This window comes from Capsicum annuum, chromosome 8 (assembly GCF_002878395.1).
Source record: "Capsicum annuum cultivar UCD-10X-F1 chromosome 8, UCD10Xv1.1, whole genome shotgun sequence".
NCBI classification, from domain to species: Eukaryota; Viridiplantae; Streptophyta; class Magnoliopsida; order Solanales; family Solanaceae; genus Capsicum; species Capsicum annuum.
The window spans coordinates 32,419,537-32,445,193 of record NC_061118.1 but is presented as its reverse complement, the minus strand read 5'-3'; the positions used below and the strand labels follow the sequence as shown (position 1 = coordinate 32,445,193).

The 25,657-nt window shown below is 35.1% G+C and overlaps 1 long non-coding RNA gene across 1 annotated transcript in view; it reads right to left on the bottom strand.

Moving 5' to 3' along the window:
* Positions 1-22,392: 22,392 nt before the first annotated feature.
* The window catches only part of LOC107838887, a 34,366-nt gene continuing 31,101 nt past the window's right edge, over positions 22,393-25,657 (bottom strand). The window contains exon 4 of the long non-coding RNA XR_007043960.1: positions 22,393-24,639. This is a non-coding gene — a long non-coding RNA (uncharacterized LOC107838887). The remainder of the gene's footprint in view (positions 24,640-25,657) is intronic.

Sequence of the window (25,657 nt, the reverse complement as noted above, 5' to 3'; positions counted from 1 at the left end):
AGCAAAAAAAGTCGGGGGGGGGGGGGGGGGTAATAGGACCCTTGCAAAGTTTAGTATGCTCAACTAGTAATCCGGTCAAACTTCAGGTATTTTTTTGAGTATTCTCCTTTTATTCTTTGAAAGTTTAATTAAAAGGTCAGTGAATACTATTATACCAAACCAACAATAAAAAGAGTGATGATAACGCTTAGTACTTGAATTTTAGAAGCCAATGATTGAAATATTACTTATGATATTTGTATTGAATTATGTTAATTTATCATGATTATGAAGCAATAAGTTGAATTGAAACTATACTCTTATTAATTATCCACAGTGGATGGGAATGATAAGAATCAGTTTACGTGAATAAACAAGACAATAATTTAAAAGCAATACTACGAATATTAAAGACAAGAAAATAAGAATAAGTGAATTTTATTCTTAAGTGAATAAGTATTAAGACTTAAAATCTTTATTGATCTTAGTGTTCAAAATTAGCAGATTAAGATTAATTATGATAGTACTAGAGTGAATTCAAGAACTTAGATCTCAAAAATGTTTTAGATTCCTAGTTTAAAGAAAATAAAGAAAACAAATAGTATAAGAGTTATCTGCTTCTTTAATTAAATTTGATAGAAGTCAAAGACACCAAGTTAAGAATTAATCTTACCTACTAAAGAGTTTATAGATAAATTCATAGTCACCACACACAAAGGTTTAATGAAGAAAAACCTCTCAAATAATATTAATCATGTTTTATTGAAAATAACAAAACACATTCCTATCTATAGAGATAAACCCTCCCAAATAGCATGAGTATCAATTCCTGCTTTAACGAAAATAATAAATAAAAAAAGCTAAATAGAAAACTTTTAAACTGGAAAAGGTATAAACTATGAAACATTTTTACTAGTACCCCTTTCAACATCTTTACTTGTTCATAATACTAAAAATAAATGTCTACAATATATGTTCAATTTAAAAAATCAATGAATAATTTACCCATTTATTCCTATTTACCCTTAATGTTAAATGCTATTCACGATGCAATGCATTTTTCATAATATTAAAGAGTAATTTAATAAAAGCACCCCTATAATTTATAGTTTCTTAAGTTGTGTGTCAAGTCGATATTGAACAACTGTTCTTGGACAAAGGGAATAATTTTAAACAACAAAAATAAGTAAAAATGATACCAAAAACCTTTCCTGAAAAGATTAGAAATAATTTTCAAATTGTTTATGTGCCATCTATAACACTTTTCGTTGAATGTGGATACCGCTTCTGTAACTCTTTTTGAAGTTCATATACTTAATGAATGAACATCATTAATTCTTGTAGCTTAAGAAGACACCTGCCACTTCAACTCTTTTCCCTTCTCTATCTGGCTCTTTGTATCACATATACTTCCCAACTAATCTGAATTCCAATAGCTAGAAATTCTCTTGATTCTATCATAGAATTACGAAGTTTGTTCTTAATTCTTCTCAAATATTTCATCAGAGTTGATACCATCTTCTCCCGTTAGTCAAAACCTAGAAAATACTGATAGAGTAAGAAGGTTTTTTTAATAAAAATTTACTATAAAAGAAGAAACTTATAATCTCTTAGAGAAAAGATGAAGATAAGAAATAGATTTTTTTGAATTTATAGGGAGTACCCATTAGTTTGATTATATTTTGCTTACTTTGTTTTCCTTACTGCAATACATTCTTAACTAATTGCTGGTCAATTTAAACGTGATTTTGATAATTTTTTTCCACTTTGTTAATGGGTATTTTATATTTCTTTTTCAATTTAGATTTTTGGTTTTCTATACAATTCAGTATAGTTTACAAATTGGTCCTCCTCTTTCCTTTCTTATATTTCATGAACTAGTATTACTAAACGTTGTTTGCCTCCTAAAAATAAGAAAGAATTTAAGTTCAGATATTCCAGGTATAGTAAGGAGGTGACTCACACTAAAGATCTCACGTATATAAGTATAAAGGTTTTGAAATGCCCAAGACTATCTCCTGAACTTCATACGGTGCTTAGAACCACAAGCGATCTCAATCTAACCCATGATACAAATATAATTCATGAGCAACTGAATAAAATTCATAAAACTGAAAATAATAAGATGAAATAAAATCATTATCTGAACTTGTTCAAATACAATATTGTTTCAAATATTGACAACATGGGTTATCCACGAACAAAACTGAAAACTAAATATATAAAGTCCGACTAATTGTCTATGAAGCTTTTATTAATAATGACTATAGGTAGCCAGGATATTACCTCAGCTATCCCTAATTAGTACTATTAAATAAAATAAAATACTGAATCTACAAACTAACTAGTGCCTTCGAAAAAAAAAAAACTTATAACCTACTGGTTGGAAGCTGTAAACTATCTGACCATGCTATTGTAAGAAACAACTGGTACCTACATTAAGCAACAATGTAGCCACACAGACATATATGTTTTCAGTACTTCTGGAATATACTGAGTATGAGGGTGAATGGAATAAGAAAAACTAAAACAATACATAATCTAAACATGCATGCTAAGTGAAAATAGAATCACCTTGTCCGTGATAAAACCGAAAGCTGAAATAACATAAACATAAATCATAAACAATATTTGAATAAAGCTTATGAGTCATTACACTTAGTTCAAAAATTGTTTCTTCTGTAGGAGATTCTTATAACCGACATAAATCATGTGAGCTAACATAGAGTCCAACATCTGATCTACATTGAAGGGAGAGAGGTTATTCTATCCTTGCTAATGGTATAAAACCTTGATTTTAACTAGAGTGATTACTAAACATGAGCCCATATGGTCTAGAGGGACACTCTCTACCGAGATCCGTAAAACCCATAATGACACGTAGTTTCTAAAAAATAGAATGCATCAAACCCATATTTTCTGGGCAGTCAATAAAAGCCTATTTTCTCAAATTTTCTTTTATTTTTCAGACTTTGAACTTTGGGTTGTGAGATTTTTGGACAATTTCTTTTACTTTCGAGCTTGGGTAATATCTAAATCACTATTCCAACTATTTAACTTCTATTATGTCATTTAAAACATATTTACAACATGATTTCCTTTAGGATTTTTAGCCCAAAAGGCCTAAAATGGTGTTTCTTGGATTAAAAGCCTATTTTAACCCAGTTTTACTTTATTTTTCTGTTAGTTCTTCCTTTAATCATGGATAAGGCCTTCCTAAAAAATCTAATTTTACCCTTTTGTATAGATAATCCATTTCACAAGTTCATTTTTACCCAGATCTAAAAATTGGTGATATAAATATTGTTGGCATTCTTTTAATATGAAAATTTTATATTTGTATGTTTTAGTTGATTCTGAGGCAGTTCGAGAGAAAAAATCTTCATGTTGAAGGGCTTTGGGCATGGATTTTAATATTGATGGGTAGGTTATGACTCAATTTTCTTCAGACTAGGCTAAGTAGCAAATATATATTTAAAAGTATGCTATGGGTATGGGTAATCAATCATGGAAATCATCTTTCAATTATATTATTACTATTTTTTGCCCCTGTGGAGGCTTCTATTATTATTGTTGGTGACTTGAAATGATATTTACAGTATGGTGCCCATTTGGTGGATTTTATCTGATATTATTGGCCTTGTATATGCATTGCTTTCTTTCTTCATGATAGAATACCCTAGTTGGGGCTAATGTGATATTAATGATACTTGCATGCATACTTATTCAAATGATACATTTCTTATACTAAATCAGGGATTGTTAATATACTAAGTAGATTTTGAGCTCACGTGTACATGTCTTAACTGGATTCAAGATCTTCATATGAGTTTAATTTTGATCATTATATCCTCATATCATTCAAACATTCATGAAACATTAGTACTATTGAGGAAACATCATTTTGACATAAATAAGAAACATTTACAAAACCCTCTGTCATAGCCCAAGAGTCAAGAAAATGATATGGATATTGATGTTGGGATTGAATATTGAGAAAGTATGTAATGATCCTTCAAGTCATTTCTCTTATTTCCACTTATTTTTTCCACTTGATCTGTCCCAAGTCATTTATAACTTACTAGGGCTGATCGTTTTCTTACCAAGCAGTTCGTTGAGTTTTTATAACTAATTCCCTATTTTGAAGTCTTTACTAGCTCCAAATGTCCACCGAGCAAAAACTTTGGTGAGACGATCTTGGATACAAATTCTGACAGTATCAGTAGATTTGGAATATGATTTTAGGCAAGGTAGACCATTGGCTTGAGTCCCAGTGCATCCAAGCTTATTTTGACCTATTAGTCGGAAAGCTAAAATTTTGAAATACAGGTATGGAACCCACATTTGGTCGAATAGACATCAGATTGATAATCTAACTTTGCCAATGCATCTAAAACATTTATTATAGTATGGTTACATAGTTTATTTACAAAAATTTTATTCTGAATGTATCTCAAGACATTATTGGAAACATGGAAGACTTCCAAGTTGTTGGTGCTATTGCAATGATGATCATGCAAGGTAAATGGCAATCACACCATTGCAATTACGTCGAGCATAGAGTGATTGTACTAACATAATAGCGACCCTCCTAATGATGATCACGATACCTCTCTACCTGGTAGGGGTACTTAAAGGCCCCTAAGCCAGGATTTTGGTCATTTTCTCTTCACCTTTGAGAGCCAAAATCCCTTAATGGGTGAGAAATTAAAAACTATATTGTATGGATGACCTAGGAGCTTGATTATCATTAATTAATACAGATATCTTCAAATTTAAGGTAAGAATCCTTCGAATTCATGCTTCAATTTCTTAGCTTTGACCTAAAACTACAAATCCACTTAGGGCTTGGCTTTAGCCCAAAGTTTGGTTGGCTTGCACCCATTTATTGAGGTTTATGGTTCCTTGTTAATGTACGAACTTTGGTTTGATCTCAAAAATTTATGGATGACCTAGGAGCTTGATTATCATTAATTAATACAGATATCTTCGAATGTAAGGTAAGAATCCTTCGAATTCATGCTTGAATTTCTTTGCTTTGACCTAAACCCACAAATCCACTTGGGGATTGGATTTAGCCCAAAGTTCGGTTGGCTTGCATCCATTTATTGAGGTTTATGGTTCCTTGTTAATGTACGAACTTTGGGTTGACCTCAAAAATGCATTTTCTATAAGTAGGATCCACTTGGGGTTTTTGGTGTCATTTTTGGACTCGAAACATTATGATGCAATATGTATATCATTAAACTCATATTGATGAGTAGATTTCTATTTTATAGCATGATGATATTTTGGGGATTTATGAAGTAAAGACGGGTAAGTGGTGAATGGTGTAACATTTTATGGTTCGGCTTTGAGGTAGGCTTCTATCTACTCTTCTTTGTAGATGATGTTTGATATATAGTGCATGTGAATATGATTGTTAAGTTTGATTATGGGTAATATAACTAAGTCTTTATTATTGAAGTGTATGATTTAGATGCAATTTTTGGACCCATAAAGTGATATGATTGCGGATTTTTAAGAATCCAATGGAATTCTCCCTCAATTGGACTTTATTGTAGCATGGATATAATATTATGCTAGGTTTTGTGATTTAGTTTATGTGTTGGAATCATGGTTAGTAAGATTAACCTTAGTTTGGCTAGCCTAGTGATCTTGAAACCATAATGTGAGTAGGATTTACTTTAATGCGCTGGTTATACACAATGTTCCTATCTTAGAATTGGTTACAACTTACTTAAAATCTAGAGTTACTAGATAACTTAGTCTAGTTTGGGGCATAGATTGCCTAAATATGGAAATTTAAGATTAGATATGGGTTTATTCCTCTAACTTAAGCCAAGACTTTTGTTAGCCTTTAAGAATCCATTTATGGAGGTTAGGCTCAGTTGAGACTAGTAAACCTTAGTGTGAGGTTACTTTGTGATTTGATGAATAGTGATGGTATTTTCCCCCAGATAATGACTTATGTCCATAAAATCCCTCTTAGAAATGATAATAGGCCATTGGAGATGCTATTTCCTCTTAGATATAATGTTTATCCTTTAGTAATGCTTTTCTCTCTTAAATAGGATATTGGGGCCTTTAGATATGTCATTTCTCTTACATATATAAATTGTCATATAGAAATGATATTCTTATTAGTCATGATACATGACTTATTAATACGAGTTGACTCAAAAATGAGATAAGCCTCGATGTTATCAGATATACTTATTGTGGCATTATAACTCATAGATGTGAGATGCCTCTTCTTATGCGTGAGATGATTATAGATATGTATTTTGGTTTATAAAGATTCTAGGACTCGTGACTATGTTAAGGATTATATATATGAAATAATGTATGGATATGACTATAGACATGAGTTCTAGATATGTATATGGTCCTAAGGCCGTGATCTCAATGTTGTGAGTATTTTGGGTATATTATTAGGCCAAGGGCCATGTTATGATATCGGTTGGACATCCAGGAAGTAATTACTCTTGTAAATGATACAATTGTAGTTTATGAATATATATATATATGTGTGTGTGTGCGCGCTTATACATTTTTCTCTAATATGGGATGGAGGAGGATTCGATATCATGTTTATGATTCCAATGTTTGAATACTAGTGGCATGAAAAGATTTGATGCATTCATAATCGTTGTATCGATGTTTGATAAGATTCCGATTAGATTATTGTATTATTATGGTTTCCACTAACTAAGGGTCAAAGCCAACTTTATACCTTAATAATTTATTTCTTCATAATGATAAATGGAAATATTTAATGGGTAACTTATAGGTAAAAGAGGTTAATAGTGTTACTTTAAAGACTTGACCGAGATAAGTTTTGGTCTATGATTTGATACTACTAATAACTTTGGTTGTGAAAGATTCTAAATCTTTTTACACTTTTGTAATGATTTAGTCCCGAAGATCACTATATGCAATGGATTTACAAACTTATACTTTTTTATCCATGGCTTGATTCCATGATCCTTTCATATATACATGCTTATTGATAATGTTATATTGATGACGAGCGATGAATTATAGAAATATAAGCTACCTTGCTTCACCTTTATGATTCTTTATTTTAGCCATAATAGGGCTTTTTATTTACTCTAGCCCTTGTGCAGTTTGCACTTTACTTTATCCCTTAGGGGGCTGGCTTTCTATTATTTACATTGACTTTGATGTTATGATGATGATATTGATAACCGACAAGTCCATAGAATATTATAATAATATGATGATACCCGTTAATGATGAAGGATATTATGATGATATGATAATACCCAATAAGGCCAGAGAATATTATGATGATATAATAATACGCGACAGGGCTGGAAGATGTTATTATGATGATATTGATAACTTACAAAGACAGAGGATTTTATGATGAGGTTGATGATTATGATGATTGTTATGGTATTTTGAATTCTATTGCATTCATACTTTCATACGCATCGACTATAACCAATAAGTACTTATGTCTATCAGCCAGTATGGGACAGTTTCCTAGATATGGGTGATTATTATGCCTTGTGTTTATTGTATGTTGATGAGGTTTGATTTTTGCCTCTTCTATCTTTTATATCATTTATTCCATAATTTTTTTAATATATATTGGGTAGTCTGTTACATGTCGTTCCAAACTACTGGTATGGCTTGCCCACTGGTGGATTATTGTAGGCGCCATCATGACCTGAGAAATTACATCGTGACAAATTGGTATCAGATCCTAAGTTTCACCGGTGTGTTAGTAAAAGAGCTAAGTGTTTGGTAGAGTTTTATGGATTGGTGCAGAGACATCCATAACCTATCTTTGAGAGGCTATAGGGACATTTTTGAGATTTTACTTCTTGACTCCTTATTGTCTGTCTGTATTTCTATGAACCTAAACATATTCTTTGACTATATTATATCCTAAGGGATGATGCGATGTTGTTGACAGATGCAGATTAGACTTCAATACATGTTTCTTGAGTTCCAGTGCAACATTACAATAGAGAGTCAAAGATGGATGTCAAAGATATTCAGTGACAGCCAAAATGATTTTTTGGCTAGCTCAGGGCTAGTTGAGCTTGTGACTACTTTAGCTCTTTGAGGTTCAACATTGGGGATTCGAGTCATGATTGTAGATTTCTCTCAGCTATAGATAACATTCGAGTCATCAAATAAATCTTCCACCAAAGTTGGGTCTTTTGGTATTCATCAGGGTTCTTTACTAGTTTTGAGTAGGAGATTTGGTATCTCTAATGGGATTGACTTATTCTGATACTATATATTTAAGAGCAGGACTTGGTGCATGGATTTTTTAATGGAATAGCATTTCCACTCCATTTGGTGTCGAAGAATACGATAGTAGTTTGTTCTTTCTTCTTTTATGTTGTGTATTATTCGAGGGCCATAGAGAGAGCATGTACTGGGACTTATGGAGGTGGTGACAAAAGGCCATGCCATCAGTATAGTGCTATTGTTATTCTATTTAGGAGCATGTTTTAATGGTGGAGATATAAGACATGGGTTCAAAAGACACCCCGAAGGTGAGTTAGTTCATCAGTGAGAGACAACATTTGTTCCCCGCCAGCCTAGAGTTATGAGATAGGATATGATTACAAGAAGGTTGGATACCTACTAGAGTTTTCTCACAACGTCAATTGGCCAGCCATTTGGTCTTAGATCATGTTTCTCTCAAGGATTAGATCCTCAAGAGCTTGCTACTACAATAGAGAGATCGGTTATTGGCCTAGAAAGTATCCCCGACATGGGATGTCCAGTCATTTTAGCTTATTCAGACCAGCCTCATGATGTTGTGGAATCTTTAGTTAGAGATAGTGAACTTGGCACCTCAATAATGATTTAGTCGATCAATTTGCGTTTTGATTCGTTCTGATTTATTCTCACTATACTTGATAACGCTCAAATTACACTCTTGAATAGGTGTAAGCAATCGTTGTCAATATAAAACCCAATTAGGTTAGGGTCGAATCCCACAGGGAATAAGGTGTGAACCCAAGTTGTTTGCGATTTAATTCATTCATATTTTAATGTTTCCTGAAATGGGGGTTTTAAGTTTAACGAGTAATTGTTTGTCGCTTTAATTTTGATGTTTGTAATCAAGAGTTTATGAAATAACCAGAATTATGTTCGCTAGGGATTACGGTACATGACAGATGCAAAAGGTGATTCAAGATTCTTATGGTGGGTAGGATATCAAGCTATCTTTATCGATGTTATGCTCAAATGTCTCTCGACCTACTTAAGCATTTAATTTCCTAATCCTCTCGGACTTAGGAAATTTCTATTCATTTCCCAGATTTTACCTCAGGTTAACCAACCTTGTTATAGCGCTGATTATGAAACAAAGTATTTTCGAGTCCCTATTGATAATTCGCTTCCTACTATATTTGATTTCTTTCTCAAGAAAATCAAAGCAGGTGTGTCTACTATTTGCAACCAACAGACGTTAATTAAAGCTTCAGAATTATCAAGAAATCCTACCACCTACTGAATCTTGAATACTTAGCACCTTATCAAGACCTAACCCTAGATCCCATAATTTAGGTTAATGGAGTTAAGCCACTCATGATGCAATAAATAAGTACACAAGTTGAATTCATAGTTGGGCAGATTAACTTACAACGATGATGAAAATTCAGAGTGTAACTTGAACTGAATCTTAATACAAAACTCCCAAAATATTATCGACAATCTTCTCTCAACAATAATGTTCTGGAGCGTATTGGAACTCGAGAGAGAGAAAAATCGTGAACATATATATTACAAGATATGTCAATGATAATTAGAAAACCCTAAAGGCTCCTATTTATACTTGAGTCTAATTAAGGAAATAAAATAACAACTTAAGTAAATTTCTCAGACAGGTGACGCCATTAGATGACACTTTATCAAGGGTCTGATGCCTTATTAGGAATGACGTCAGATTTCCTTCAATGTTTAGAAGCTCTGCCTAAGGATGAAGATGTGAATGGCGACGTGTCAAGAGTCTAATGAAGTATCATGGATTTTGTTAGCTCCTCTTCCCTTTTTATAATTTTTGCCTAAGTCTGATGATGATCCCGACGCCTTTTCACAACTCTGACGCCTTTTCACAAAATATCATCACAACTTCTCTTAAATTTTATTCTCTGGTTAAGTCTGACGGTGGCCTTGATATCTTATCACTAGGCTGATGACTTATCATGAATGTCGTCATCCATACTTGTCCTTTATTTGCTTCAGAATTCAGCCTTTTTGCTTCCATTATTATTGGTTCCCCTGCACCTTATCTTTTACTACAAAATTAAAGTAAAACCAATCAAATACGACTAAAGTTGATTAAGACTTCACAATTATTCATGTCTAAAAGTATAAAATGTCTTAGCATTTGCTCACACATCAACACCATAAACTTAGAACAATTTCTTTTCCTCAAGGAGCTAAACACACCCAAGGCGATAAAGAGCACTTTTATCAGTCAGTTATTCACTTAAGCTCAAAGCATATTGACCATCTCCAAGGTTAGCCAAATTAAAAGCAATTGTGTCTCATATTGAAAAATAACCAAGCAACTCATAAGGATCGAGATATGGCAAAATTTTAGCAATAACAACCAAGCATATATCCAGATTACACTATCCGAATAAGTCAGTGACTAGTAATATACCTGGTGTTCCCTCACAACAAAGGAATCCCCTTTTCACTCATATCAGGATTCACATACATAACATAGGGATAATCACAAAACTTACTCTCAGAATGAAGTTCCAAACATTATATGTCAAATAGGCTTGCCCTTATAGTCGTGCCCAAGTCTTCAGATAGGTCAGTTAGGATCACTATAAGGCTTTTCTTAAGCTTACAACATAGGTCAGGGGATGGTATGATATTCATGGATATTTTAGAGTGATTATTCCTCCTTGACACTACACTAAGCTCTTGGGGTTTCAACTCCCAACCTTTTTTCATTCCTCTCTTTTATTGATCACACATGCTCAAGATGGATGCGGTCTTTTCAATTATCATATTATCTTTTTATCATCTTTTACGCAGCTTTCTCTTTTCTTATTTCTTTTTCTCAGCACCTAAATTTTTATTCTTTTCTTTTATTTTTCCTCTCTTCATACTTATTTTGCATTATTCACCCCTATGATAGCCACCCTCAACTTAGGCTGTTTACTGAAGTCAAGTGCATAGTGTCCAAGGAGGACCAGGGCCAAAATAGATTCATTGTGATGTAAACAGAAATGTGAGAGGTGTCGTAGAAAGAAATAAGCTAGTTAGGCTCAAAACACGGATCAAGAGATATTATGCACATATGGAAGATCATTTTAGCTAAAGTGGGCTAAAATAAAAAATGGCCTATGATCCTTTCCTAACTCCTATCCTATGATCATGGCAAGACTAACAGGGCAAGTTCTAGATTCAACACACAATTGGAACTGAGTAAGAGCTTGCACACACATGGCACACAAGTATCTCTCGTATCACTACTGATCTAATTCGTGCACTCGTTTAACAAAGGTTATTCAGTTGCCAGACTAATGCCACAAAAAGATACACCATGGTCACAAATGGATGTAATTCACATAGTAAGATATCAGTAATATATCAGAACAATGGAGAGGTGCTCAACAGTCACAAAACAAGCTAACTGCCTCAAATACCCGTATTACTCCTAATTATCTACCACAACTTTTTACAACAACATTCTGCCCTACAGCCTCAACTTAAAACTGAAAATAAAATGAACTCAAGGTTTAGGGCATACCTGGAGTGAATCAAGTGTGAGGCTTATGGATTTCCAACCCTGCTGCTGCATCATCTGTTTTTTTCTCTCCTTCGGGAGCACCTGGCCTTGCCGTGGTTGGAGCCTTGAAAAATGATGCACCGACAGCCCTAGCTCGAATGGCTGCCTCCCATTTCTCTTTGTCCTCTAGGGACTCCATTATTTCTTCCTTTAATTCCTTTTTTTCAACTTTATTTTTTGCCTTTTTTTCTCCATTCTTTCTTTCTTTAATTCCTTTTTTTCAACTTTATTTTTTGCCTTTTTTTTCACTCTTCTTTGTTCCTCGCTTTTTGGTTCTTCTATCTTATTTTAGCCCTTCTTCTCCCTCTTTTTTTTCTTTTTCTTTGGTGAATCTCCTGTAAGGTCAAGTATTGGAATTTCTTCCTTAGATTCATCCACAGTCGGACTCGTCGACACCATAAATTAATGTTGTTGCAATACCCCAACATTTGCCTTTACTTTGTCCAATGTCGCTCTGAATTTAGCAAGATGGGCTCCTGACATTTCTTTTGCCCATGCATCAAATTAATTCTTTGAATCTGCAAATAGTTCAGGTAATGTCACAAAAGGCTCAAGGGAATCCTTGATTCTCTTGTCTACTACAACAACAAACTATTTGGCAAAGGCATGTAGCTGTGCCTCACACTGTTTGGCTTGTTTAGCCACTTTTCTGATATTAATTGGATGAATTACAAATCCTGCTACTGCTGTAGGAGCTGAGGGGTTGGGTTCATTCTAAGGCACTAAACCTGCATGTGCTAAAGAAGTTGGGTTCGTAGCCTCAAAATCTTGCACCTCCACATTAGGTGCTAAACCGACATCTATATCTGGAGGGTCTGCTGCTACCCCTGCACCTCTATCAAGTCTCAGTCCTGGCTTATTTTTATCATACCATATGGGGTTGTGAGTTTTTTGATAAAGAATATCATCATCAATCCCTCCAATCTTTGGCACATTAGAAGCTCGGCACAACTCTGTGATAAGATAAGGAAAAGGATAATCAGTGTTGGTTCTTGACATTCTAATTTTCATCTCATCTGCAATGATTTCCTCAAAATTTAGGGGGAGCTTCTGCATTATGCTTTCTACTAGGATAGCTTGATCATCACCCAGAATGTTGTCTCCATTAGTGGGCATCAACCATATACATGCTATACACCACAAAAACTTTCCCTCTTGAGTCAAAGAGGACTTACAGATTCTCTCATATGGGTTGGTAACCTATGCTGGTTCTTCTTTGGCTATGATGTTTGCCAATCACGAATGTTGTTTTGCTTGATTCTTAATCAGAGCATAGACTAATGGTGCAATGGCCTAAGGAGTAAAGTTGGGGCCATGCAAGAACCTATTGATGGTTCTGATTGAGACATCAACCCTTACGCCCCTTACCTGAACTCTATCCACCAGGGGCTGGTCTGCAACTCTTTCTCCTGGTCTACACATGTTTTCTAACTAAACTTGGTAGTTTGCATAAAACTCCTGGACCAGTGTAGGGAAAAACAAGCCTCCCCCTTTTATGGTCCATCCTAAGTCGTACTCTTGGAACTTCTATTCCACTTCATGGAATCTACTCAACCCTTGGGTGATAATCTTCTTTTCTTCCTGAATCGGCCTTTTAGCTGTTCTTCTATCAGTTCTGCGAAGCCCTGCAGTGAAGATGCCCTCTGCTTTGGGAATTTTCCATCTAGGATTGTCTCAAAATTCAGGGTTCTTACATTTGATAAGTATTCCCCGAGCTGGAGACTCTTCATCATCTTTTTGTTCAGTGGACGGGGATCAGGATGCTGTTCCCTTAGAATCAAACTCCTTGGTCCCTTCCTATTCCTTTTCTTCAGATCCAGCATGCTGAGACTCATGCTGCTCATGTTTAGAGTGTTTATATGCCTCCTTCTCAGAAGCTATTGTTATTTCAGAGTCCTCACTATCCTCCACCTTAACTAGTGGGAGTGGTGGAGGTTTTGTAGGGATTTGCTTCTTCTTTCGCTTCCAGAGCATAGGTTTTTCATCATCATAATTTGACTCTTCGTTCATGACTTTTCAACATACACTTTTCTATTGTTCCTTCTTGGCAAGTTGATGAATCTTTCCTTTGGGTGCCATTATAAGGTTCCTATAGCATTAGAAAAACATTAGTCAATCCTCAAGAGCATAAACATAAATACATTAATCATTTAAGCTTTACATCCGTTCAGAAGGCTTATTCATGCTTCAGGTTCCAAGTGTGACGATATTTCTTGATAAGCCGTCATGACTGTGATAGCTTATCATAACTATCGTCAACCTCATATAGAACCTACGAAACTTTATTAACTTCTGATGACATTTTTGATAAGCCGTCACAATTGTGATAGCCTATCATAAATGTCATCAGCTCTAAACAAAATCCACTTTACTCTTAGTAGCCTTTGATGATATTCCTGATAAGCCATCACGATTGTGATAGCTTATCATGAATGTCGTCAGCTCTTATCATAACCCCACTTTTAACTTTAACTAAATTTTTGGTCCTATTATTCCTCAAATTCCACTCGAGTTCTAATTTATGAGCTGACTTTTAAACCTTGGGCTTGCACAACAAACCCTAGGTTAAATTTTTATCCCCTTTTCAAGTTGAATTTGGTTCAATCCTCTTAGGAACTTGGGTTGTCATCCATCTATCACTTACCACAAGAAAAGAAAAGTCAAATTTGGAGCATACCTGATGGAAGCCCTTAATATGATTACACGCATAAGAGAAAGTAGGAAGAAATTCTTGATTTTGAATTTTAAACCCACACATAAGGAAGATTGTTCTTCTTGATAAACTTGGGGAAATTAGTTGAAATGGGTAAGTAAATAAACTAAGTAAATAAATAAATAAACTAAAGAAGGAAATAAAATAACATATGTGGGAACATGAGGAGGTTCAATTGTGGTCCGGGTCAGATTTTCTGAACTGGGCCCAAAATGGTTTACCAATGCATTCAAGGTCTTCTTGATGACATCTTATGATGTCATATCACAAGTGTGATAGCTTATCACTGATGTCGTCATCCCTAACAGAAACTACCTTGAGTTTGGCCTATCAGACGACATTTTTGATAGCCTATCACAGTTGTGATGGTTTATCAGAGATGCCGTCATGACCTTTTAGCTGACCTCCTCATTTTTCACCTTCTCTGTACTAAATCATAATTATAAAAGTAAAAACACTTGCTTAAACATAAAAACTTTGGGTTGCCTCCCAGTAGCGCCTGATATACTGTCGCAGCACGACTTGGTTATCTTGACTACTCAGACTTTGCCAAGAAAACCAGTTGATACCCCTTTAGCATCATCATAAAAGACATCAACAATTGAGAAAACACTCATCTATTTTTGCTGAATCATGGATAAGTGTATTTTGAAACGTGCTTCTTTGTCATTGAACCTGAACTTTAGCTCATTCAACTCTATGTCTACTAGTACTCTCCCAGTTGAAAGTAATGGCCTACCCAAGATGATGGGCACTTTAAAATCCACCTCACAATCTAAGACCACAAAATCAACAAGAAGAATAAAATCGGTTACCTTTTTCAAACATCGTGTAGTATACCCACAGGCCACTTCACAGACCTATTTGCCATTACCAACTACATATTTGTTAGAGTAGGATTCACCAAGCCCAATTTCTTGTACACAGCCAGTGGCATTAGATTTATACTGGCTCCCAGATCGTATAGTGCTTTCGTGAATTTCTAGGAACCAATAGTACACGGGATGGTAAATGCTCCCGGATCTGCCTTTTTCTGCACTAAAGACCTTGTAAAGATAGCATAATAATAGAGAAGATTGTTTCTAGCTCATGGATAACCTTTTGTTTCTTGGTTACATGGTCTTTCATAAACTTTGCATATCTTGGCATTTGCTCAAGCGCTTCAACCAGAGGCATATTTATTGTCAGTTGATTGAGCATTGGTATGAATTTGCTGAATTTTGCATCATCAACTTTATTCTTAAATCGTTGAGGAAAGGGATGTGGTGGTCTTGGAATAGTTTTCAACACCACTTCCTCTTCCTTATCTTTTTCCTTATCCGAAGCATCAACAAAACTATCCGGCTTCTCAGACTCCATTGGACTGCTTTCTTCGGATTCCTCAACAACTACTTCACCATCTATAGAATTTCTCACAGATGGGCCAAGTAACATCTTGCCACTCCTAGTGGTAATCTCCATTTATGAGATATTATTCCACAAATTCTGAACTGTATCACTAGGTAAGTACCACTTTTTCTCTAGATTAGTGTTACAGAAAATTGACTTATCTGCTGCTCCAACTGCTTGATAAAAGTGGAGTGTGAATTTACGACTGACTCAAGGTAGAGAATTCACTCTTCATAGTAGTTACCCCTGAGTTGGTAGCCTCAACTCCCTTCAATAATTTTTCCATGGACATCTTGTCAGAGCTAGTTGCAGTAGCTTCTCAATTTCTAGGAGGAACATATAAACAACTCTTATCATTATTGCTTCTCCAGTTTTCTTTCTCCCTATCTTTATAATCAGGTATGTCATAAAAGTTCTGACCTTAATTCCCTTGGCTACTGCCTCAGAAATGCCCCTGATTACTCACATAGTTTGCCTCTTTATCTACATTAGTAGCCACAGTGCTCTGAGATTCCACAGCTTTGACCTTTTCAGTCTTGCCTTATAATAAGTGCTTGGCCAGCAAGTCCATCGGTGTCTTTTAGTGGTCCATGTCTTGGTCTCCCTCCTCATCTCTTCTGCACTGCTCCGTAGTTATACCAACAAAAACATTTGGGCTAGCTACCATAAAATTCCTAGTATGCCAAGCCCGACTCTGTTTGGTCATCCTATTCAGCATATTTGAGGTATCTTGAAAAGACAAATCAACAAATGAACCACCAATAGAATTATCTACAATCGGCTTTGTTACAGAGTTGAGAGCCCTTAACAAAGTTTCCATCAAGTGTAGGTCCTTCATATTGTTGTTCGAATACTGTGTCATCTTCTTCTTTAACCTCTCCCATGTCCCATGAAAACCTTCGGTAGGGAGCTGTCTAAAGTTGCTGATCTCGTCTCTCAACTGTACCTTTCTGGAGGGTAGAAAAAACTATTCTAGGAACGCTTCTTTCAACTCCTTCTAGTGGGTGATGGAATCAAGCGTAAGATTATTTAACCACATTATTGCCTCTCCAAACAGAGGTAATAGAAACAGTCTCAATCGAATTGCATTCTGGCTCACTCCTAGATTATGAAAAGATTTGTAGATAGTGCTAAAGTTCACCAAATGCATGTTCGGATCATTACTAGGCAGGCCACCAAGAAATGCCTTCAGATTCAGGAGTTGAATCATGGTACTTATTATGCTGAATTTTGCACCAGGTGCCAACAGTGGAGGAATGATCACACTCATTGCACCTGCTCTGTCCATTACTTCATCATCGTCATCCACCTCGTATTGGATAGGATTTTGACCATACCTTCCTCTGACTAGACGATTTCTATTGAAATTTCACTGCATTAGTGTAGTAATTTGCTCTACTCATCTTGGGTTTTAAGGATTCAGCAATTCCTCACCACCCCCGTCTTCATCACCAAGGTTCGGATAATGTACTTGTTGACCCTAGTTCTATACGTTCACCTGATCCTCGACGACGACATCATTTTTGATAATGCTCAAATTACATTCTTAAGTGGGTGTAAGCAATCATTGTCAATATAAAACCCAACTAGGTTGAGGTTGAATCCCACAAGGAATAAGGTGTGAACACCAGTTATTTGCGATTTAATTCACCGATAGTTTAATATTTTCTGGAATAGGGGGTTTAAGTTTCACGAATAATTGTTTGTCACTTTAATTTTGATGTTTCTAATCAAGAGTTTATGAAATAACCAAAATTATGTTCGCTTGGGCTTGCGGTACATAACAAATGCTAAAGGTGATTCAAGATTCTCATGGTGGGTAGGATAAAAAGCTATCTTTATCGATGTTATGCTCAAATGTCTCTTGACTTACTTAAGCGTTCAATTTCCTAAACTTCTCGGACTTAGGAAATTTTTATTCATTGCCCAGATTTTACCTCAGGTTAACCTGCCTTTTTACAGCGCTGATTATAAAACGAAGTATTTTCAAGTCCCTATTGATAATACACTTTCTACTATATTTGATTTCTTTCTCAAGAAAATCATAGTAGGTCTGTCTACTATTTGCAACCAACAGATGTTAATTAAAGCTTCAGAATTATTAAGAAATCCTACCACCTATTAAATCTTGAATACTTAGCACCTTACCAAGGCCTAACCCTAGATCCCATAATTCAGGTTAATGGAGTTTAGCCACTCATGATGCAATAAACAAGTACACAAGTTGAATTCATATTTGGGCAGATTAACTTACAACGATGAAGAAAATCAAGAAGTGTAACTTGAACTAAATCTTAATACAAAACTCCCAAAATATTGATGATAATCTTCTCTTAACAATAATGTTCTAGAGCATATATTGCAAGATATGTCAATGATATAGAAAACCCTAAAAGCTCCTATTTATACTTGAGTATAATTAAGTAAATAAAATAACAACTTAAGTAAATTTGTTAGACAGGTGACGCCATTCGGTGATGCCTTATTAAGGGTCTAATGCCTTATCAGGAATATCAGGAATAACGTCAGATTTCCTTTAATGTTGACAAGCTCTGCCTAAGGATGACGATGTGAATGACAATATGTTAGGAGTCTGATGACATATCATGGATGTCGTCAGCTCTTCTTCCCTTTTTATAATTTATGCCTAAGGATAACGATGATCCTGATACCTTATCACAACTCTGATGCCTTGTCATAAAATATCATCACAACTTCTCTTCAACTCCCATTCTTTGGTTAAGTCTAACAGTGACCTTGATAGCTTATCACTAGGCTGGCGACTTATCATGAATGTCGTCAGCCACACTTGTCCTTTATTTGCTTCAGAATTCAACCTTTTTGCTTTTATTATTATTAGTTCCCTTGCACCTTATCTTTTACTGCAAAATTAAAGTAAAACTAATAAAATACGACAAAAGTTGCTTAAGACTTCATAATTATTCATGTCTAAAAGTATAAAATATGTTAGCATTTGCTCACACATCAATGCTCATTAGGCATATGATGGAATATTTTACTATGATAGGTGTGTTTTTATTTCTTGCATTTATCTTTTTATTATGTGATTAGGGTCTTCATATCCATTGATGATTATATGACTTGATGAGTTTATATTGGTTGATTAAGTGCCTTGTTAGTAAATTCATGATTTAGTGACTACTCCATGGTTTTTTCTTTTTAGTAGTGGATGGAATAGATCTGTGTTGATATTTTTCCTCTATGGGTGTAGCTTTTGTGTTCAAGTCCCATTTATCTTGGCACATTGGCCATATTGTTTCCCTTGGGTAGTATATGATATTGATGTTTATTTTGGTACCTCCTATTCATTATATTCACCTTGATATTATTGTTACTATTGTTATCACTATTTGAGGTTGTTGATATTATTTGATATTGTTTCTTGATGTAATTGATCCTCACTGGGTAGTTATATAGACAAGTGTTATATAGTTATAATTTTATATCCTTGCGATTCTTTTTCAGTGGCTTGAGTAGATATTGCCTAATTGGATGATTTCTTTTCCAAAGCATGGTGAGGTTGATTGTTTTCCTTCTTCGTTAACTATGTTTGACTAATTTAGGGATGTATTATGGTGTTAATGGTATGTTGACCTTCTGTGGTTTTCCTATGACTCTAGAGTTGACAATTTAGTTATATTGCATGTTATTGAGTTTGAGATTCTTAGAATTGCCTTCTGAGTTACGAAGGATTTTGTGTTGGTTGTCCCTTCCTATTTAGCCCATTTGTGAGATTACCAGTTTGAGGCCCATTCTTCAATTGTGACTATTTCATCACTAATAGTAGTTTTGATATTTAGATTGCGAGGTCTTGAGTTCATCTCTTAGACTTGGTGGGTTCATTTCTTGTGATGGTTTTCCCTTTTTATTAGTATGGAGATTAGATGCTCCGTTGTTAGTGTGCTATAGTTTTGTATAGTGGTGTTGGAGTGTTAGAGGCAGGTGTTGTTTCCTATGATCACTTCTTGAGTTGGCAAAATAGAAATTCTTTACCCTGAGTTGTTTGTTTTTTAGGTGGTGATCTTGATATTCAATTTGGTTTTGAGATGGGTGTTTTCATTCTTTGATGTTGTGATTCATAGATGGATCGATTGATTATTGTCCTTCTTGGGTGGATTCAACAAATCCCTATTTCTGTATTTTTTTAGCCTAATGAGACTTGGTGGAGTGTTTCTCTTTCATGACATGTTCTTATGGCTATTCTTTGCTGAGATGTAGTGCTGGATTAGATAGTTTTTGGCTCAAGTTTTATTTCTTTGAGTTGCTAGAGTTCTTGCCTTTACTAATATGGTTTTTGGCCTTTATGAATCCTTAAGTATTCCTTGATAATTCACGCCCTCCAACGAATATAGATTGGGTTTCATGTGTTTCCAGCCGGTGATTTATCCTGTATCACAATTTTGTTCTTCGGCTAAGTTTGGATTTTTGCTTGGTATAATCGTATATAGACAATATGGTTGATATTAGTATTTGGCCTTAGGTAGGGTGTGTTGGATCAATTTTTAATTTGACGCCTTCGGATGGTGATTTGGAATTTATGATAAATTTGGAGTATGGATGCCTACTGATCTTCAGGTTTGATTTTGGTGTTAAGATTTTATCTAAGAGTTAAGGCGATCATTGAAACCTTTATTTTTAGATTTGTCTCTGTTCAGATTTTATTTATAGGCTAGTTGAGCTTACTATTCAGTTACCTATTCGGTCCTCTCGACTTCAGATGAATGATAGTTGATAAGTGTTCAGATGATATCTCATGGACCCGATATTGGTCCCTTCAACTTTGACCTTAAATCTTTTGTTTTTTTGTGGGATTTTTGATGATATAATCAGTAGGAGTAATGTACTTGAGATGGTTTCAGTATGGGCCAATTCTTGTATAATTGGACATCCAGGGTTGATTGTCCAGTGATGAATAGTTATGCCTTACTCTTTTGGACTCCAGTTTTGATTGCCAATTGGCTAGTTGTACCATTTTCTTTGACCACATTCCTTGATTATCTATGATTGATTGCCCAGACAATGCCTTATGAGCTTATTCTAATTTTTCCATATGGACTTTCAGCGTATCGACTTTAGTTCTTTGAATTATTGTGATGAGATTGCACAAAAAAGAATTCAATTATTTTCCTCCTGGTTCGAAATAGATAATAAGTATGGTTTGATAAGGGAAGTGTATACACATATTTAGAGTAGACTGCATTACTCATGTCTTGGTTTGTTTTGGCTTAGATGAGACTTTAATGATTTGTGCGAGTTTTGAGATGGTATTAATGTGTTGTGGTTCAGATTTGTGTTCATCAGTCTTTTCAGTTCAGTTGGAGGCCAGTTAGTGGTTAAAGTTGAGTTTTGGTTGTTTGGAAGTGATGTGAGAGAGCTGGTTGCTAAATGGGATACTAGTGGTAGAATCCCTTGAAGTTTTCCCTCTTTGTAGAGGTTGTCTGGGAAGTCATGCATGGAGCATATAGGCCCAATAACCCGTCTTTTTAATCTTCTGAGATTCTTTCAATTTGTTGACTTTCGAGAATGAAAGTCCTTTTAGTAGTGGATATTGACCCTTCAAGCCATTTATCATATTTTCACTTATTTTTGCTGTTTTTTCTTCTCTATAGCTTCCCCAAGTCATTTATGAGTTGTTGGGACTGACCATTCGGTTATCAGGCAGTTTGTTGGGTTTTTAGAGCTAATTTCCTATTTTGAAGTCTTCTCTAGTTCCAAATGGTCATGGGTGAAAACTTTAGTGAGACGATCTTGTATACAAATAATGACTGCGCCAGTAAATTCAGAATATCAATTTTATTCTAGTTATACCTATGGCTCGAGTCCCAATGCATTGGAGATTATTTTGACCTATTAGTCGTAAAGTTAAAAATTTAAAAATATGGGTGCGGGACTCACATTTGAAGGAAATGACCTTAGATTGAAAATACGACTTTATAAATGCGTTCGGAACGTTGAACTTGGTGTGGTTACACAGTTCATTTGCAAAAATCAAATTCAAAATGAATACCGAGGCATCATTGGAAACTTGGAAAACATCAAAGTTGCTGGTCTTAGTGCCACGATGATCATGCAAGGTGGATGGAAATCTCACCATGGCAATCACGGTGAGTATAGGGCGATCTCACTTACACAATAGTGACCCTCCTAATGGTGATCGCGACACCTCTCTACCTGGTGGGGGTATTTAAAGACCCCCAAGCCGCAATTGCGGTCATTTTCGCGTCACCCTTGATAGCCAAAATCATTAAATGGGTGAGATAACTAGAATTTGAGTTGCGTGGATGACTTGGGAACTTGATTATCATCTATTAACACTGATATCTTCGAATCTAAGGTAAGAATCATTCAAATTCATGCATGAATTTCTTAGTTTTGACCCAAAATCCCAAAGCCACTTAGGGCTTGATTTTACCCAAAAATTTTCTTGGTTTGCAACTATTTATTGAGGTTTCTGGTTCCTTGTTAATTTATAAATGTTGGGTTGACCTCAAAAATGTGTTTTCCGTAAGTGGGACCTAATTGGGATTTTTTGTGTCATTTTTGGACCCAAAGCACAATGGTGCAATATAGATATCATTAAATTTGTATTGACGAGTAGCTTGCTTTTTTGATAGTGTGATGACATTTTAGGGAATGTGAAGCAAAGATGGGCGCGTGGTGAATGGTGTAAGGTTTTGCAGTTCATCTTTGAGGTAGGCTTCTATCTGCTCTTCTTCATGGATGATGTGTGATTTATATTGCGTGTGAATGTGAATGTTAAGTTTGATTGTGGGTAGAATAAGTTAGTCTTTATTATCAGAGTTATTGGATTAAATGAGGGTTTTGGAACTATAAGGTGATATGTTTGGGATGCTTTCAGAATCCTATGGCATTCTTGGGATGTGGTTTAGGTGTAGGAATCATGGTTAGTATGACTGACCTTAGTTGGTTAAGTCTAGTAATCTTTAAAGTGTAATGTGAGTAGGATTGACTTGAATTCCCTCATTCTAGATAAAATTCTTATCTTAGGATTGGTTGCGGCTTACCTTATATCAAGAGTTGAACTAGATACCTTAGCCTAGTTTGGCGCATAAATTGGCAAAATATGAAAATTTAGGATTAGACGTGGGTTCATCTGGCCCACTAAGGCCAAGACTTTTGTTAGCCTTTGTGGATCTATTTATGGAGGTTAGGCTCGGTTTAGACTAGTTAACCTTTGTGTGAGGTTACTTTGTGCTTTAATGAATAGTGATGTATTTTCCCCCGGATAATAAGTTATGCCTGTAATATTCCTCTAAAGATACTAGGCCATTGGAGATGTTATTTCCTCATAGATATGATGTTGGGCCTTTACTGATGTTTTTCGCTCTTTATTGGGATATTAGGGTCTTTAGATATGTCATTCCTCTTAGATACGTAAATTGTCCTATAGAGACGATATGCTTCTTAACCATGATACATGACTTATTGACACGATATGCCTCATAGATGTGATATGTCTCCGAGTTATGAGATATGCTTATTGAGGAATTATGCCTCCTACATGTGAGATGCCACCATGCATGAGACGATTATATATATGCTTTTTGATTAATAAAGATGTTAGGCCTCGTGAATATGCTACGACTTGTAGATATGAAATGATGTAAAAATATGATTATAGACATGAGTTTTGAATATTTATATGGGTCTAAGGAAGTGATCTCGATGTTGTGTTTATCCCAACCATATTATTGAGCCAAGGGTCGTGTTATGATATCGGTTGGATATCCGAGAAGTAATTACCCTTGTAAATGATAAGGTTGTAGTTTATGTATATGTGTGTGTGTTTATACACATCTTACTACTCGAAATTACCCCTATGGCGACATTTCAAAAACCGTTACCATAGAGCTACCGAAATGGTTTGGAAGGCGTCCTATATATGAGCATTGGCATAGACATATGACAACAGTTTATGCGACGGTTATGCCAACCGTTGCGATAGACCTACCTATAGCAATGGTTTTGTTCAACTCCTGTTGGGACGTATTAACTTAGATTTAGTAATGGTTGTCACCCGTTGCAATAGACCCTATTGCAACAATTTTATTACTCTATTACAACCATTTAAAAAATGTATTGCAACACTTATTTGTATTTGCAAAGGCTTTTCATGACCTATTTCAACTATTTTGGATACCTATTGGAATGATTTTTCAATCTATTGCTACATTTTTTGCTAGCTATTGCAACAGTTTAGATGAAAGTCACCCCTATTGTAAATTAGTATTTTCATATATGTATATATAATAAATTATAATACACAATTATATACACGCATCACAAAACAAAATCTTTCATTTATAATAATCCAAAATATGCAACAAACTAGTAATCTAAGCCCAAAAGAAAAGCGAAATGATTAGTTTTCCAACACATAGTATCCAACGAGCTAGTGTATGTACTTCAAGAGTCCCTAATGGTGAATGATGAAATCTATGAGAAACCAAGTGAGATGGTTAAAGTGCTAATGCAACTCTCTGAACAGATGAAATAATGCTTCGAACATACTGTTGATACGTCGAAGCAACACTCTCTTGCATTTGGCTTTCTAAAGAAAATTGAAAAGCAATTGTCATAATAGATCTTGAGGTGCCACCAATAGTGTGAAGTTCATTGGTGTAATGCCCCGAAAATGAGTCGCGAGATGTCACACGATGCTCAATACTACGAGTAGCCTCAAGCTAACCCCGTAAGCCTTCAACTAAATCTGAATATCATAAATAGAGAAATATAATCATAAAATCAGTGCAGAAGTCTGTTTGATCTAAGCTAAAATTATCTAAATATAATATCTGAAAATGTTAGTCTCAAAAGTTTGGAAAAAAATACTGGAAATCTGCATCATATCTAGCCGTCTAAGAAGCCTCTACTGCTAATAACTAGAGTATCACTGGGACAAGACCCTAGCTAACTCGAACTATCTGAAAAAACTGAATCATCTATACTAATAAGCTAAAAAACTGAATAACTAGGTTCCCTAACTATGAGGACTCTCCAACTATCGGGATGCAAATAGAGATGCTCAAAATTATTTACGCTGTTGAAACAGAGCACGTAAACCTACATTTTGAGACAATGTTGCACATAGACGTATATGTGGATAAGTACTTCTTAAACATACTGAGTATATAGAGGTGAATGCATAGATAAACAATATCTCAATATTTATGTATATTTGAAAAAGAATACATGCCAAGTGTAGATGACTCACAATAACTTGAATAACTGAAAACATAAAATCATGATCATGAGTGATAAAGCATGCTATGTAAATCTAGTGAGTCATAACACTTAGTTCTAAAAGTTGTACCTGTATTCTATCTTGAAATCATAATGTCTAAGTGTAGAAAGGACTCACTTTTATATCTATAAACAGAACGCTAAAATCTAGTAGCTAATGAATTATATAAAACAATAGCTGAATAAAATTGTAAGACTTTACACTTAGTTTCAAAAAGTTGTTTTCTTATTCTTTCTGTAGGCTGTAGGCTTTAGGCAGGTTCTTCTAAATGACACATACTATGTCAGCTATCATAATGCCCAACATCTAGTTCCCTAATGGGAACATCTCACGTTGGGTAGAGGTGTCATACTCTTACCAAGGAATATAACCTAATATAAGTGATAATGTCACGCTCGAACCAGGGCCTGGCCGTGACTAGCATTTCAAACCATGAAGGCCCGAAACACCCTTATCTGTTTGGTAATCATGCACCTAACTCATA